Source organism: Haliotis asinina, chromosome 12 (genome assembly GCF_037392515.1).
Source record: "Haliotis asinina isolate JCU_RB_2024 chromosome 12, JCU_Hal_asi_v2, whole genome shotgun sequence".
In the NCBI taxonomy this organism is placed as follows: domain Eukaryota; kingdom Metazoa; phylum Mollusca; class Gastropoda; order Lepetellida; family Haliotidae; genus Haliotis; species Haliotis asinina.
This window is the reverse complement of record NC_090291.1, coordinates 7,910,020-7,925,256: the sequence shown is the minus strand read 5'-3', so window position 1 is coordinate 7,925,256 and position 15,237 is coordinate 7,910,020. Positions and strand designations below refer to the sequence as shown.

Genomic DNA, 15,237 nt, shown 5'->3' with positions numbered 1-15,237 from the left:
GGGAATGACTGAAACCAAATACACTAAATGTGACACTGTTTCTTCTCACTGTGGACCAGATGATGTTTTCCTTGTAGTAGATCTAATTTGTTACAGTGTTTGGTCTAACACAGAGATGCGCATTTCAAAGTTGAGCTTGTGCGAGTCCACTGGTTCAGTCTTGACATCTCCAGGTTCTATGATTAATATTAATTCCTTAGAAAGAGATACCCCCTCCAACCCCCTGCCAAGGATTCCTGAGTACTAAGATGACCAAAAAATGAAAAACATATGAAACTCAAGAAATTTATATGATCATTTACATTATCAGTTTCAATATCAGTCAAAGACAAGATAAGACGTTGATATATGTACGTATAATTATATTTCCATGTTATTGTACATGTCAAAATACAACAACTGTACTGTAGGTCACATAACCTGATTTTGTGAGGAATAAGACATCTTCTTCTATGATTAATATGCGGATCGTTATTGTCCTCACCTGGACTGAGGATTATGTCACTACATTTCTCCTTTCGACCAGGAGATGAAACTGCAAACATGGAGAGAAGATATACACAGAAACGCCACAAGATGCTCCATGATGATCTCTAGACAAATAAAATAATACATGTATGATTTCTTTCTTGGATGAGTCTGACAGGATACTTTCTACCATTTCTGTAAGTGCTATGTATATAATATTTCCCAGACCACATGGACCTCATTCTTGCCATTGCTTCTGCCTCACGAAGAGTTGTCAGTTGTACACTGTATTTTGCTGTATAGTCCTCAAGTAAAAAGTACCTGCTCTCTTGACCCGATGTTCCCCCTGACATGTATAGTCCTCAAGTAAAAAGTACAGGTCTGCTCTCTTGACCCGATGTTCCCCTCTGATATGTATAGTCCTCAAGTAAAAAGTACCTGCTCTCTTGACCCAATGTTCCCCTCTGACATGTATAGTCCTCAAGTAAAAAGTACCTGCTCTCTTGACCCAATGTTCCCCTCTGACATGTATAGTCCTCAAGTAAAAAGTACCTGCTCTCAAGTAAAAAGTACCTGCTCTCTTGACCCGATGTTCCCCTCTGACATGTATAGTCCTCAAGTAAAAAGTACCTGCTCTCTTGACCCGATGTTCCCCTCTGACATGTATAGTCCTCAAGTAAAAAGTACCTGCTCTCTTGACCCAATGTTCCCCTCTGACATGTATAGTCCTCAAGTAAAAAGTACCTGCTCTCTTGACCCGATGTTCCCCTCTGACATGTATAGTCCTCAAGTAAAAAGTACCTGCTCTCTTGACCCGATGTTCCCCTCTGACATGTATAGTCTTCAAGTAAAAAGTACCTGCTCTCTTGACCCGATGTTCCCCTCTGACATGTATAGTCCTCAAGTAAAAAGTACAGGTCTGCTCTCTTGACCCGATGTTCCCCTCTGATATGTACAGTCCTCAAGTAAAAAGTACCTGCTCTCTTGACCCGATGTTCCCCTCTGACATGTATAGTCCTCAAGTAAAAAGTACCTGCTCTCTTGACCCAATGTTCCCCTCTGACATGTATAGTCCTCAAGTAAAAAGTACCTGCTCTCAAGTAAAAAGTACCTGCTCTCTTGACCCGATGTTCCCCTCTGACATGTATAGTCAAGTAAAAAGTACCTGCTCTCTTGACCCGATGTTCCCCTCTGATATGTATAGTCCTCAAGTAAAAAGTACCTGCTCTCTTGACCCAATGTTCCCCTCTGACATGTATAGTCCTCAAGTAAAAAGTACCTGCTCTCTTGACCCGATGTTCCCCTCTGACATATATAGTCCTCAAGTAAAAAGTACCTGCTCTCTTGACCCGATGTTCCCCTCTGACATGTATAGTCCTCAAGTAAAAAGTACCTGCTCTCTTGACCCGATGTTCCCCTCTGACATGTATAGTCCTCAAGTAAAAAGTACCTTTTGTACATTTGTGAACATGTTGCTCTAACTGCATGTCACCAGAATAACTACATTACATAGCAGCTCCCGGAGGAGCTTGTATGTGAAGCTTGGTTGATACACAGGTGGAACCAGGCTTTTTTGTGTGTGTGCGTGTGTGTATGTGTGTGTGAGGGAGAGAGACAGAATGAGAGAGAGACAGAGACAGGGTTGGTTCAAGTAAGTGGTGGGTGTGTGTGAGAAAGAGAGAAAGACTCTCAGTTCAAGTGTGTGTGTGTGTGTGTGTGTGTGTGTGCAGAGACCATATAATAATATATGGTCTCTGGTGTGTGAGCATGCGAGAGAGAGAGAGAGAGAGAGAGAGATGGGTACAAACATGTCCTCTCTCCTGTTATAATGAGCTTTGTGTCAAGGTACTCTTTCCTTCAGCATTATGTAACTAGAATACTGTTGATGTACAAAACCAGTTGTAAGGGCACTAAACTAATCACACTGTTAATTGGTTTCCAGCTTCAGTTCAAGTAGTCAAACCTTTTCTCACAAGAAATTGGACCCAGTTCTGTCCCATTGAAGGTGATTGAGATAAGGTGACGGCCATGTCATATTTTCCACAAACTTCCAATAATTTTCTGAGGCTAACTTCATTAACATGGCCATTTGGTCATGCAGCACGCCCATTGACACTAGTCTGTGATAGCTGTAATCAGATGATATGTGGCACTTGAAAAAGCAACATGTTGTGTTCAGCAACTTCAATTTTCTCCTCTTAATGTTTTTACATCAAGTAATAATTCTGGTGTGAAGTGTTGTGTTTTCATGCTTTGATATGTGAGGTGCAGTTAATGCTTGCCCTGAGATTGATGAGGAGGCTGCACTCTGATGTTTTTGAAATGCCTATTAATGGGAGGGGACTGAGAGGAAGAGTTCCTGAGTACATGGAGGAAGTATGGATGTATCTACAAGAGTACACTTAATTCACTATATATTCAGGAGGGTACATGGGAGCATCAGTTGGTTTTCATAAAAGTTCTCATTAAAGATGGTAAATATGGTTGTGTTTCGTTTTGACTTGTGTAGATGAGAGCAGGACATAAAGACACAAGTTTTTTATGGATGAGAGCAGGACAATTGCCATCCAGAATTTGTATGTATCTTTATTTGAGAAAAAGAATTCAGGCTGTTAGTAAACACAACTTGAGATGATAAACTGAAATCGAAAATATGATGTCCTCCAAACACAGAAGCGGGAATGTACACAGCTGCAGACAACCAACTGGGAACAAATATGATACATGTGATTATTGGATAACAAGAATGAATATTGGATAACAAATATGTTGACAAGACAGCAGTTGATGTATTATTCAGTATACTCAGTGAAATAATAGGAAAATATATATTTGACATGTTTCAAGCATAATGAATGACACTGTAACTTCCTCATGACCGTGGCCAGCAACAAGATGACTGTCAAATGACAAACACATATATATGACAGTGTTGACTAGTATCCTGCCTGCCTTGGATATATTCCATTTTCTATATCATGTTTTGATAAATGTAGGATTTCAAGGTTATAAATAAACAATATGAAGATTCATATTGTCCGTCATTCTTGTCATTCTTTAATTCCCTTTCATGGCTCACTTTTAACAGTTCTCATGTATATAAATTTCAATCTCATTCTCACTGACGAACAAAATGATTGACTGCAATAGAAAGAAAGTAGTAATAAGTATTTAAACATCAAGATGCAGTCACTGTTTGGATGTAAACAAATTAATGCAAACAGATTAAATAAGATCAATTTACTTTCACTTTTATACACCTCAAGCATTACACCTAACCTCAGACAAGGCTATTACTGACAGAAAACATAGCTGAACTCGAAATTGTGCGTAAATATCATAAATACACTGAATACAGAATTATCTATGAAGCATGAAATACTGATACTGAAAATTATTTTAGCCTCAGAAATGTCTCAAAACAATAGAAATGCTAATATTACTGAACTATGCACATACCATTTTGTTACCCTAACTCAAGTAAAAACAGTTCTCTAGAAAAAAACAAAAACATGATATATGATTCTAGAAATCTTAAATAATGAATAGAATTCGTTAAGGGATATGTTTAGATTTTCTAAATAATCCCCACTACGAGTATACCTTAAAGCAATCTGTGGGACCCGGTTTTGTCTATACCAGGTACATGGAAAGTACACTATACATTCATCAGGAATCATTATAGGTGCAGTAGCTTAATCAAGAATATCTGGATTACAGTTGCTTAACCAATCCCAGATTAGTGGGTTATGTCCAGAGTGTCAGGCTTAACATGGCAGCCATTGTCTGGCCCAGGGCTTATGTTGTGCTGTAACTGTATAGTGACAACTCGGGGACCTATATCAGGAAGGTACAACACCCAAAGTTTAGACAGTTTAAAAAAAACTTGAATACCATCCTTCATGGTAAAGTCTCTTGTTTGAAAATGTTTGCATCTGTTTAAAGAGGTGGACAAAAGGAATTGTCCTGACGACATGATTCTTTCTGTTTTGCAATTTGGCACCATAATCAAGAACGTGTAAAACTAGAAAATATATCTGAAAAGGCTATTCATGAAGAGTGTGGCCTTTTAGCAGAGGGACATTTATCAGTTGCAATGATTAGGGTGCAGTGCAGTGATTAGGGTGCAATCACTTGAAGGGGAGAGAAGGGATGGTTCACAAGTTGGCAAGTGAATCATCAAGCGCCCATGATCATATCATGTACTTCATCATCCTTAGTGATGGCTGTTGGAGATATGTCATCACAGCAACAGCAGCCAAGGAAATTGTGTTACTATGCTTGTGTCTCAAGTGATGACTGTTGGAGATACGTCATCACAGCAACAGCAGCCAAGGAAATTGTGTTATTACGCTTGTGTCTGAAGTGATGACTGTTTGAGATACTTCATCACAGCAACAGCAGCCAAGGAAGTTGAGTCATTACCCTTGTGTCTGCAGTGATGGCTGTTGGAGATACTTCATCACAGCAACAGCATCCAAGGAAGTTGAGTCATTACCCTTGTGTCTGCAGTGATGACTGTTGGAGATACTTCATCACAGCAACAGCAGCCAAGGAAGTTGAGTTATTACCCTTGTGTCTGCAGTGATGGCTGTTGGAGATACTTCATCACAGCAACAGCAGTCAAGGAAGTTTTGTCTTCCCCTTGTATCTGCAGTTATGGCTGTTGGAGATACTTCATCACGGCAACAACAGTCAACGAAGTTTTGTCTTCCCCTTTTGTCTGTAGTGATGGCTGTTGGAGATACTTCATCACAGCAACAACAGTGAAGGAAGTTTTGTCTTCTTGTGCCTGCAGTGATGGCTGTTGGAGATACTTCATCACAGCAACAGCAGCCAAGGAAATTGTGTTATTACTCTTGTGTCTGCAGTGATGGCTGTTGGAGATACGTCATCACAGCAACAGCAGCCAAGGAAATTGTGTTATTACTCTTGTGTCTGCAGTGGTGGCTGTTGGAGATACTTCATCACAGCAACAGCATCCAAGGAAGTTGAGTCATTACCCTTGTGTCTGCAGTGATGGCTGTTGGAGATACTTCATCACAGCAACAGCAGCCAAGGAAGTTGAGTCATTACCCTTGTGTCTGCAGTGATGGCTGTTGGAGATACTTCATCACAGCAACAGCAGCCAAGGAAGTTGAGTTATTACCCTTTTGTCTGCAGTGATGGCTGTTGGAAATACTTCATCACAGCAACAGCAGTCAAGGAAGTTTTGTCTTCCCCTTTTGTCTGCAGTGATGGCTGTTGGAGATACTTCATCACAGCAACAGCAGCCAAGGAAATTGTGTTATTACCCTTGTGCCTGCAGTGATGGCTGTTGGAGATACTTCATCACAGCAACAACAGTCAAGGAAGTTTTGTCTTCCCCCTTTGTCTGTAGTGATGGCTGTTGGAGATACTTCATCACAGCAACAGCAGTCAAGGAAGTTTTGTCTTCTCCTTGTGCCTGCAGTGGTGGCTGTTGGAGATACTTCATCACAGCAACAGCAGTCAAGGAAGTTTTGTCTTCCCCTTTTGTCTGTAGTGATGGCTGTTGGAGATATTTCATCACAGCAACAGCAGCCAAGGAAATTGTGTTATTACCCTTGTGCCTGCAGTGATGGCTGTTGGAGATACTTCATCACAGCAACAACAGTCAAGGAATTTTTGTCTTTACTTTTGTCTTTAGTGATGGCTGTTGGAGATACCTCATCACAGCAACAACAGTCAGGGAGTTTTGTCTTCCCCTTTTGTCTGCAGTGATGGCTGTTGGAGATGTTTCATCACAGCAACAGCAGCCAAGGAAATTGTGTTATTACCCTTGTGCCTGCAGTGATGGCTGTTGGAGATACTTCATCACAGCAACAACAGTCAAGGAAGTTTTGTCTTTACTTTTGTCTTTAGTGATGGCTGTTGGAGATACTTCATCACAGCAACAACAGTCAGGGAGTTTTGTCTTCCCCTTGTGTCTGCAGTGATGGCTGTTGGAGATACTTCATCACAGCAACAGCATCCAAGGAAGTTGAGTCATTACCCTTGTGTCTGCAGTGATGACTGTTGGAGATACGTCATCACAGCAACAGCAGCCAAGGAAGTTGAGTCATTACCCTTGTGTCTGCAGTGATGGCTGTTGGAGATACTTCATCACAGCAACAGCAGTCAAGGAAGTTTTGTCTTCCCCTTGTATCTGCAGTTATGGCTGTTGGAGATACTTCATCACAGCAACAACAGTCAACGAAGTTTTGTCTTCCCCTTTTGTCTGTAGTGATGGCTGTTGGAGATACTTCATCAGAGCAACAACAGTCAAGGAAGTTTTGTCTTCTCCTTGTGCCTGCAGTGGTGGCTGTTGGAGATACTTCATCACAGCAACAGCAGTCAAGGAAGTTTTGTCTTCCCCTTTTTTCTGCAGTGATGGCTGTTGGAGATAAGTCATCACAGCAACAGCAGCCAAGGAAATTGTGTTATTACTCTTCTGTCTGCAGTGATGGCTGTTGGAGATAAGCCATCACAGCAACAGCAGCCAAGGAAATTGTGTTATTACTCTTGTGTCTGCAGTGATGGCTGTTGGAGATACTTCATCACAGCAACAGCATCCACGGAAGTTGAGTCATTACCCTTGTGTCTGCAGTGATGACTGTTGGAGATACGTCATCACAGCAACAGCAGCCAAGGAAGTTGAGTCATTACCCTTGTGTCTGCAGTGATGGCTGTTGGAGATACTTCATCACAGCAACAGCAGTCAAGGAAGTTTTGTCTTCCCCTTGTATCTGCAGTGATGGCTGTTGGAGATACTTCATCACGGCAACAACAGTCAACGAAGTTTTGTCTTCCCCTTTTGTCTGTAGTGATGGCTGTTGGAGATACTTCATCACAGCAACAACAGTGAAGGAAGTTTTGTCTTCTCCTTGTGCCTGCAGTGATGGCTGTTGGAGATACTTCATCACAGCAACAGCAGTCAAGGAAGTTTTGTTATTACTCTTGTGTCTGCAGTGATGGCTGTTGGAGATACGTTATCACAGCAACAGCAGCCAAGGAAATTGTGTTATTACTCTTGTGTCTGCAGTGGTGGCTGTTGGAGATACTTCATCACAGCAACAGCAGCCAAGGAAGTTGAGTCGTTTCCCTTGTGTCTTTAGTGATGGCTGTTGGAGATACTTCATCACAGCAACAGCAGCCAAGGAAGTTGAGTTATTACCCTTGTGTCTGCAGTGATGGCTGTTGGAGATACTTCATCACAGCAACAGCAGTCAAGGAAGTTTTGTCTTCCCCTTTTGTCTGCAGTGATGGCTGTTGGAGATACTTCATCACAGCAACAGCAGCCAAGGAAATTGTGTTATTACCCTTGTGCCTGCAGTGGTGGCTGTTGGAGATACTTCATCACAGCAACAGCAGTCAAGGAAGTTTTGTCTTCCCCTTTTGTCTGCAGTGATGGCTGTTGGAGATACTTCATCACAGCAACAGCAGTCAAGGAAGTTTTGTCTTCCCCTTTTGTCTGCAGTGATGGCTGTTGGAGATATTTCATCACAGCAACAGCAGCCAAGGAAATTGTGTTATTACCCTTGTGCCTGCAGTGATGGCTGTTGGAGATACTTCATCACAGCAACAACAGTCAAGGAATTTTTGTCTTTACTTTTGTCTTTAGTGATGGCTGTTGGAGATACTTCATCACAGCAACAGCAGCCAAGGAAGTTGAGTTATTACCCTTGTGTCTGCAGTGATGGCTGTTGGAGATACTTCATCACAGCAACAGCAGTCAAGGAAGTTTTGTCTTCCCCTTTTGTCTGCAGTGATGGCTGTTGGAGATACTTCATCACAGCAACAGCAGCCAAGGAAATTGTGTTATTACCCTTGTGCCTGCAGTGGTGGCTGTTGGAGATACTTCATCACAGCAACAGCAGTGAAGGAAGTTTTGTCTTCCCCTTTTGTCTGCAGTGATGGCTGTTGGAGATATTTCATCACAGCAACAGCAGCCAAGGAAATTGTGTTATTACCCTTGTGCCTGCAGTGGTGGCTGTTGGAGATACTTCATCACAGCAACAACAGTCAAGGAATTTTTGTCTTTACTTTTGTCTTTAGTGATGGCTGTTGGAGATACTTCATCACAGCAACAGCAGCCAAGGAAATTGTGTTATTACCCTTGTGCCTGCAGTGGTGGCTGTTGGAGATACTTCATCACAGCAACAACAGTCAAGGAAGTTTTGTCTTCCCCTTTTGTCTGCAGTGATGGCTGTTGGAGATATTTCATCACAGCAACAGCAGCCAAGGAAATTGTGTTATTACCCTTGTGCCTGCAGTGATGGCTGTTGGAGATACTTCATCACAGCAACAACAGTCAAGGAATTTTTGTCTTTACTTTTGTCTTTAGTGATGGCTGTTGGAGATACTTCATCACAGCAACAACAGTCAGGGAGTTTTGTCTTCCCCTTTTGTCTGCAGTGATGGCTGTTGGAGATGTTTCATCACAGCAACAACAGTCAGGGAGTTTTGTCTTCCCCTTGTGTCTGCAGTGATGGCTGTTGGAGATACTTCATCACAGCAACAGCAGCCAAGGAAATTGTGTTATTACTCTTGTGTCTGCAGTGATGGCTGTTGGAGATACGTCATCACAGCAACAGCAGCCAAGGAAATTGTGTTATTACTCTTGTGTCTGCAGTGGTGGCTGTTGGAGATACTTCATCACAGCAACAGCATCCAAGGAAGTTGAGTCATTACCCTTGTGTCTGCAGTGATGGCTGTTGGAGATACTTCATCACAGCAACAGCAGCCAAGGAAGTTGAGTCATTACCCTTGTGTCTGCAGTGATGGCTGTTGGAGATACTTCATCACAGCAACAGCAGCCAAGGAAGTTGAGTTATTACCCTTTTGTCTGCAGTGATGGCTGTTGGAAATACTTCATCACAGCAACAGCAGTCAAGGAAGTTTTGTCTTCCCCTTTTGTCTGCAGTGATGGCTGTTGGAGATACTTCATCACAGCAACAGCAGCCAAGGAAATTGTGTTATTACCCTTGTGCCTGCAGTGATGGCTGTTGGAGATACTTCATCACAGCAACAACAGTCAAGGAAGTTTTGTCTTCCCCCTTTGTCTGTAGTGATGGCTGTTGGAGATACTTCATCACAGCAACAGCAGTCAAGGAAGTTTTGTCTTCTCCTTGTGCCTGCAGTGGTGGCTGTTGGAGATACTTCATCACAGCAACAGCAGTCAAGGAAGTTTTGTCTTCCCCTTTTGTCTGTAGTGATGGCTGTTGGAGATATTTCATCACAGCAACAGCAGCCAAGGAAATTGTGTTATTACCCTTGTGCCTGCAGTGATGGCTGTTGGAGATACTTCATCACAGCAACAACAGTCAAGGAATTTTTGTCTTTACTTTTGTCTTTAGTGATGGCTGTTGGAGATACCTCATCACAGCAACAACAGTCAGGGAGTTTTGTCTTCCCCTTTTGTCTGCAGTGATGGCTGTTGGAGATGTTTCATCACAGCAACAGCAGCCAAGGAAATTGTGTTATTACCCTTGTGCCTGCAGTGATGGCTGTTGGAGATACTTCATCACAGCAACAACAGTCAAGGAAGTTTTGTCTTTACTTTTGTCTTTAGTGATGGCTGTTGGAGATACTTCATCACAGCAACAACAGTCAGGGAGTTTTGTCTTCCCCTTGTGTCTGCAGTGATGGCTGTTGGAGATACTTCATCACAGCAACAGCATCCAAGGAAGTTGAGTCATTACCCTTGTGTCTGCAGTGATGACTGTTGGAGATACGTCATCACAGCAACAGCAGCCAAGGAAGTTGAGTCATTACCCTTGTGTCTGCAGTGATGGCTGTTGGAGATACTTCATCACAGCAACAGCAGTCAAGGAAGTTTTGTCTTCCCCTTGTATCTGCAGTTATGGCTGTTGGAGATACTTCATCACAGCAACAACAGTCAACGAAGTTTTGTCTTCCCCTTTCGTCTGTAGTGATGGCTGTTGGAGATACTTCATCAGAGCAACAACAGTCAAGGAAGTTTTGTCTTCTCCTTGTGCCTGCAGTGGTGGCTGTTGGAGATACTTCATCACAGCAACAGCAGTCAAGGAAGTTTTGTCTTCCCCTTTTTTCTGCAGTGATGGCTGTTGGAGATAAGTCATCACAGCAACAGCAGCCAAGGAAATTGTGTTATTACTCTTCTGTCTGCAGTGATGGCTGTTGGAGATAAGCCATCACAGCAACAGCAGCCAAGGAAATTGTGTTATTACTCTTGTGTCTGCAGTGATGGCTGTTGGAGATACTTCATCACAGCAACAGCATCCACGGAAGTTGAGTCATTACCCTTGTGTCTGCAGTGATGACTGTTGGAGATACGTCATCACAGCAACAGCAGCCAAGGAAGTTGAGTCATTACCCTTGTGTCTGCAGTGATGGCTGTTGGAGATACTTCATCACAGCAACAGCAGTCAAGGAAGTTTTGTCTTCCCCTTGTATCTGCAGTGATGGCTGTTGGAGATACTTCATCACGGCAACAACAGTCAACGAAGTTTTGTCTTCCCCTTTTGTCTGTAGTGATGGCTGTTGGAGATACTTCATCACAGCAACAACAGTGAAGGAAGTTTTGTCTTCTCCTTGTGCCTGCAGTGATGGCTGTTGGAGATACTTCATCACAGCAACAGCAGTCAAGGAAGTTTTGTTATTACTCTTGTGTCTGCAGTGATGGCTGTTGGAGATACGTTATCACAGCAACAGCAGCCAAGGAAATTGTGTTATTACTCTTGTGTCTGCAGTGGTGGCTGTTGGAGATACTTCATCACAGCAACAGCAGCCAAGGAAGTTGAGTCGTTTCCCTTGTGTCTTTAGTGATGGCTGTTGGAGATACTTCATCACAGCAACAGCAGCCAAGGAAGTTGAGTTATTACCCTTGTGTCTGCAGTGATGGCTGTTGGAGATACTTCATCACAGCAACAGCAGTCAAGGAAGTTTTGTCTTCCCCTTTTGTCTGCAGTGATGGCTGTTGGAGATACTTCATCACAGCAACAGCAGCCAAGGAAATTGTGTTATTACCCTTGTGCCTGCAGTGGTGGCTGTTGGAGATACTTCATCACAGCAACAGCAGTCAAGGAAGTTTTGTCTTCCCCTTTTGTCTGCAGTGATGGCTGTTGGAGATACTTCATCACAGCAACAGCAGTCAAGGAAGTTTTGTCTTCCCCTTTTGTCTGCAGTGATGGCTGTTGGAGATATTTCATCACAGCAACAGCAGCCAAGGAAATTGTGTTATTACCCTTGTGCCTGCAGTGATGGCTGTTGGAGATACTTCATCACAGCAACAACAGTCAAGGAATTTTTGTCTTTACTTTTGTCTTTAGTGATGGCTGTTGGAGATACTTCATCACAGCAACAGCAGCCAAGGAAGTTGAGTTATTACCCTTGTGTCTGCAGTGATGGCTGTTGGAGATACTTCATCACAGCAACAACAGTCAAGGAAGTTTTGTCTTCCCCTTTTGTCTGCAGTGATGGCTGTTGGAGATACTTCATCACAGCAACAGCAGCCAAGGAAATTGTGTTATTACCCTTGTGCCTGCAGTGGTGGCTGTTGGAGATACTTCATCACAGCAACAGCAGTGAAGGAAGTTTTGTCTTCCCCTTTTGTCTGCAGTGATGGCTGTTGGAGATATTTCATCACAGCAACAGCAGCCAAGGAAATTGTGTTATTACCCTTGTGCCTGCAGTGGTGGCTGTTGGAGATACTTCATCACAGCAACAACAGTCAAGGAATTTTTGTCTTTACTTTTGTCTTTAGTGATGGCTGTTGGAGATACTTCATCACAGCAACAGCAGCCAAGGAAATTGTGTTATTACCCTTGTGCCTGCAGTGGTGGCTGTTGGAGATACTTCATCACAGCAACAACAGTCAAGGAAGTTTTGTCTTCCCCTTTTGTCTGCAGTGATGGCTGTTGGAGATATTTCATCACAGCAACAGCAGCCAAGGAAATTGTGTTATTACCCTTGTGCCTGCAGTGATGGCTGTTGGAGATACTTCATCACAGCAACAACAGTCAAGGAATTTTTGTCTTTACTTTTGTCTTTAGTGATGGCTGTTGGAGATACTTCATCACAGCAACAACAGTCAGGGAGTTTTGTCTTCCCCTTTTGTCTGCAGTGATGGCTGTTGGAGATGTTTCATCACAGCAACAACAGTCAGGGAGTTTTGTCTTCCCCTTGTGTCTGCAGTGATGGCTGTTGGAGATACTTCATCACAGCAACAGCAGCCAAGGAAATTGTGTTATTACCCTTGTGCCTGCAGTGGTGGCTGTTGGAGATACTTCATCACAGCAACAACAGTCAAGGAATTTTTGTCTTTACTTTTGTCTTTAGTGATGGCTGTTGGAGATACTTCATCACAGCAACAGCAGCCAAGGAAATTGTGTTATTACCCTTGTGCCTGCAGTGGTGGCTGTTGGAGATACTTCATCACAGCAACAACAGTCAAGGAAGTTTTGTCTTCCCCTTTTGTCTGCAGTGATGGCTGTTGGAGATATTTCATCACAGCAACAGCAGCCAAGGAAATTGTGTTATTACCCTTGTGCCTGCAGTGATGGCTGTTGGAGATACTTCATCACAGCAACAACAGTCAAGGAATTTTTGTCTTTACTTTTGTCTTTAGTGATGGCTGTTGGAGATACTTCATCACAGCAACAACAGTCAGGGAGTTTTGTCTTCCCCTTTTGTCTGCAGTGATGGCTGTTGGAGATACTTCATCACAGCAACAACAGTCAGGGAGTTTTGTCTTCCCCTTGTGTCTGCAGTGATGGCTGTTGGAGATACTTCATCACAGCAACAGCAGCCAAGGAAATTGTGTTATTACCCTTGTGCCTGCAGTGATGGCTGTTAGAGATACTTCATCACAGCAACAACAGTCAAAGACGTTTTGTCTTCCCCTTTTGTCTGCAGTGATGGCTGTTGGAGATACTTCATCACAGCAACAACAGTCAGGGAGTTTTGTCTTCCCCTTTTGTCTGCAGTGATGGCTGTTGGAGATACTTCATCACAGCAACAACAGTCAGGGAGTTTTGTCTTCCCCTTGTGTCTGCAGTGGTGGCTGTTGGAGATACTTCATCACAGCAACAGCAATTTAGGAAGTCATGTTTCCCCCAGTGTTTGCAGTGATGGTTGTTGGTGATACGTTTTGACAGCAGCCATGGAATGAGGTGCTTGATTGGCATTTTAAGGAGTGTTCTGGGTTAAGTGAAATACTATACATTAGGGTTGGAGGTAGTGGACCGTGTTGGGAGGTGATTTTAATAAATTTATTAAAGTGGTTTTGGCCGCGTGTGTGATATAATAAGCTTTGCTTGAGATTAACATATTACCAAGTGTAAAGTAGATTATGTGATTAAAGGTTTTTTTATATGTAGGTTTGTATGTTCACTCTTTTAGTTCTTGTGAAACAGTTTTTGAGTTTTACCACAGTCAGTGTGCGAGTGAGTGAGTTTGGTTCAACCCCCAGTGATCACTACTTCAGTTGCATTTAGAATTAGAATTCATTCAGACATTTAAAATTAGTGTATGAGTATGCAGAGTATAAACTACAGATGTAGAGCCTGCAAAACCATCTAGTCAGTATTCATCATATTTCATTTCAACGGAATGTTGGAACACAAAATGTCCTTGGAACAGGTACTTGTTGATGTTAGACCTGAACGAATAAAAGGTTGGCAAGTTGCAACACACAGGCTATACCCTGTACAAAACATGCAGTTAGTATAGTCAAATAGTTTGTCTGAAAGCTCTGATTGTTTGCTTTTAGCTTGGAAAGTTTGAACTGCTCACCACTAGAGACATCTAAACTAGGTTGTGTTTTTTTCGTGTCCAAGCAAAGCCACATGACTCTGCAAAATGACTTGTGTACCTAGAAACTCATGTCATGTGGTTTATGATGGGGAATTACAGGATAATAGGTAGTTGTTGATATGAGGCTCCACTGTGGTGTGTGTCGCAGAGTTTGTTGAAGGGAGTTACAAGGTTATAGTACTGGTTGATTTGTCAGTAGTGTCAATGAGGCTCTACACTGTGGTGTTTGTCATAGTGTGAATGTAAGAGAGTTGCAAGGTTAATGTACTGGTTGATTTGTCAGTGTTAATGAGGCTCCACACTGTGATGTGTGTCACTGTGTTTATGGAAGAGAGTTAAAAGGTTATAGTACTAGTTGATTTGTCAGTGTTAGTGAGGCTCGACATGGTTGTGTGTGTGTCACAGTATTTTTTAGGGGGCAGTTACAAGGTTATTGTACTGGTTGATTTGTCAGTGTTAGTGAGGCTCCACACTGTGGTATGTGTCACAGTGTTTATTGAAGAGAGTTACAAGGTTATAGTACTGGTTGATTTGTCAGTGTTAATGAGGCTCCACACTGTAGTGTGTGTCACTGTGTTTATGAAAGAGAGTTACAAGGTTATAGTACTGGTTGATTTGTCAGTGTTAGTGAGGCTCCACACTGTAGTGTGTGTCACAGTGTTTATTGAAGAGAGTTACAAGGTTATAGTACTGGTTGATTTGTCAGTGTTAATGAGGCTCCACACTGTGATGTGTGTCACTGTGTTTATGAAAGAGAGTTACAAGGTTATGGTACTGGTTGATTTGTCAGTGTTAGTGAGGCTCCACACAGTGGTGTGTGTCACTGTGTTTATGAAAGAGAGTTACAAGGTTATTGTACTGGTTGATTTGTCAGTGTTAATGAGACTCCACACAGTGGTGTGTGTCACTGTGTTTATGGAAGGGAGTTACAAGGTTATGGTACTGGTTGATTTGTCAGTGTCAATGAGGCTCCAC

The 15,237-nt window shown here is 42.6% G+C and overlaps 1 protein-coding gene across 1 annotated transcript in view; it reads left to right on the top strand.

Annotated features, from left to right (window-relative positions):
* The window catches only part of LOC137257639 (hepatocyte nuclear factor 4-gamma-like), a 62,991-nt gene that overhangs the window by 713 nt on the left and 47,041 nt on the right, over positions 1–15,237 (top strand). The window lies entirely within an intron of this gene.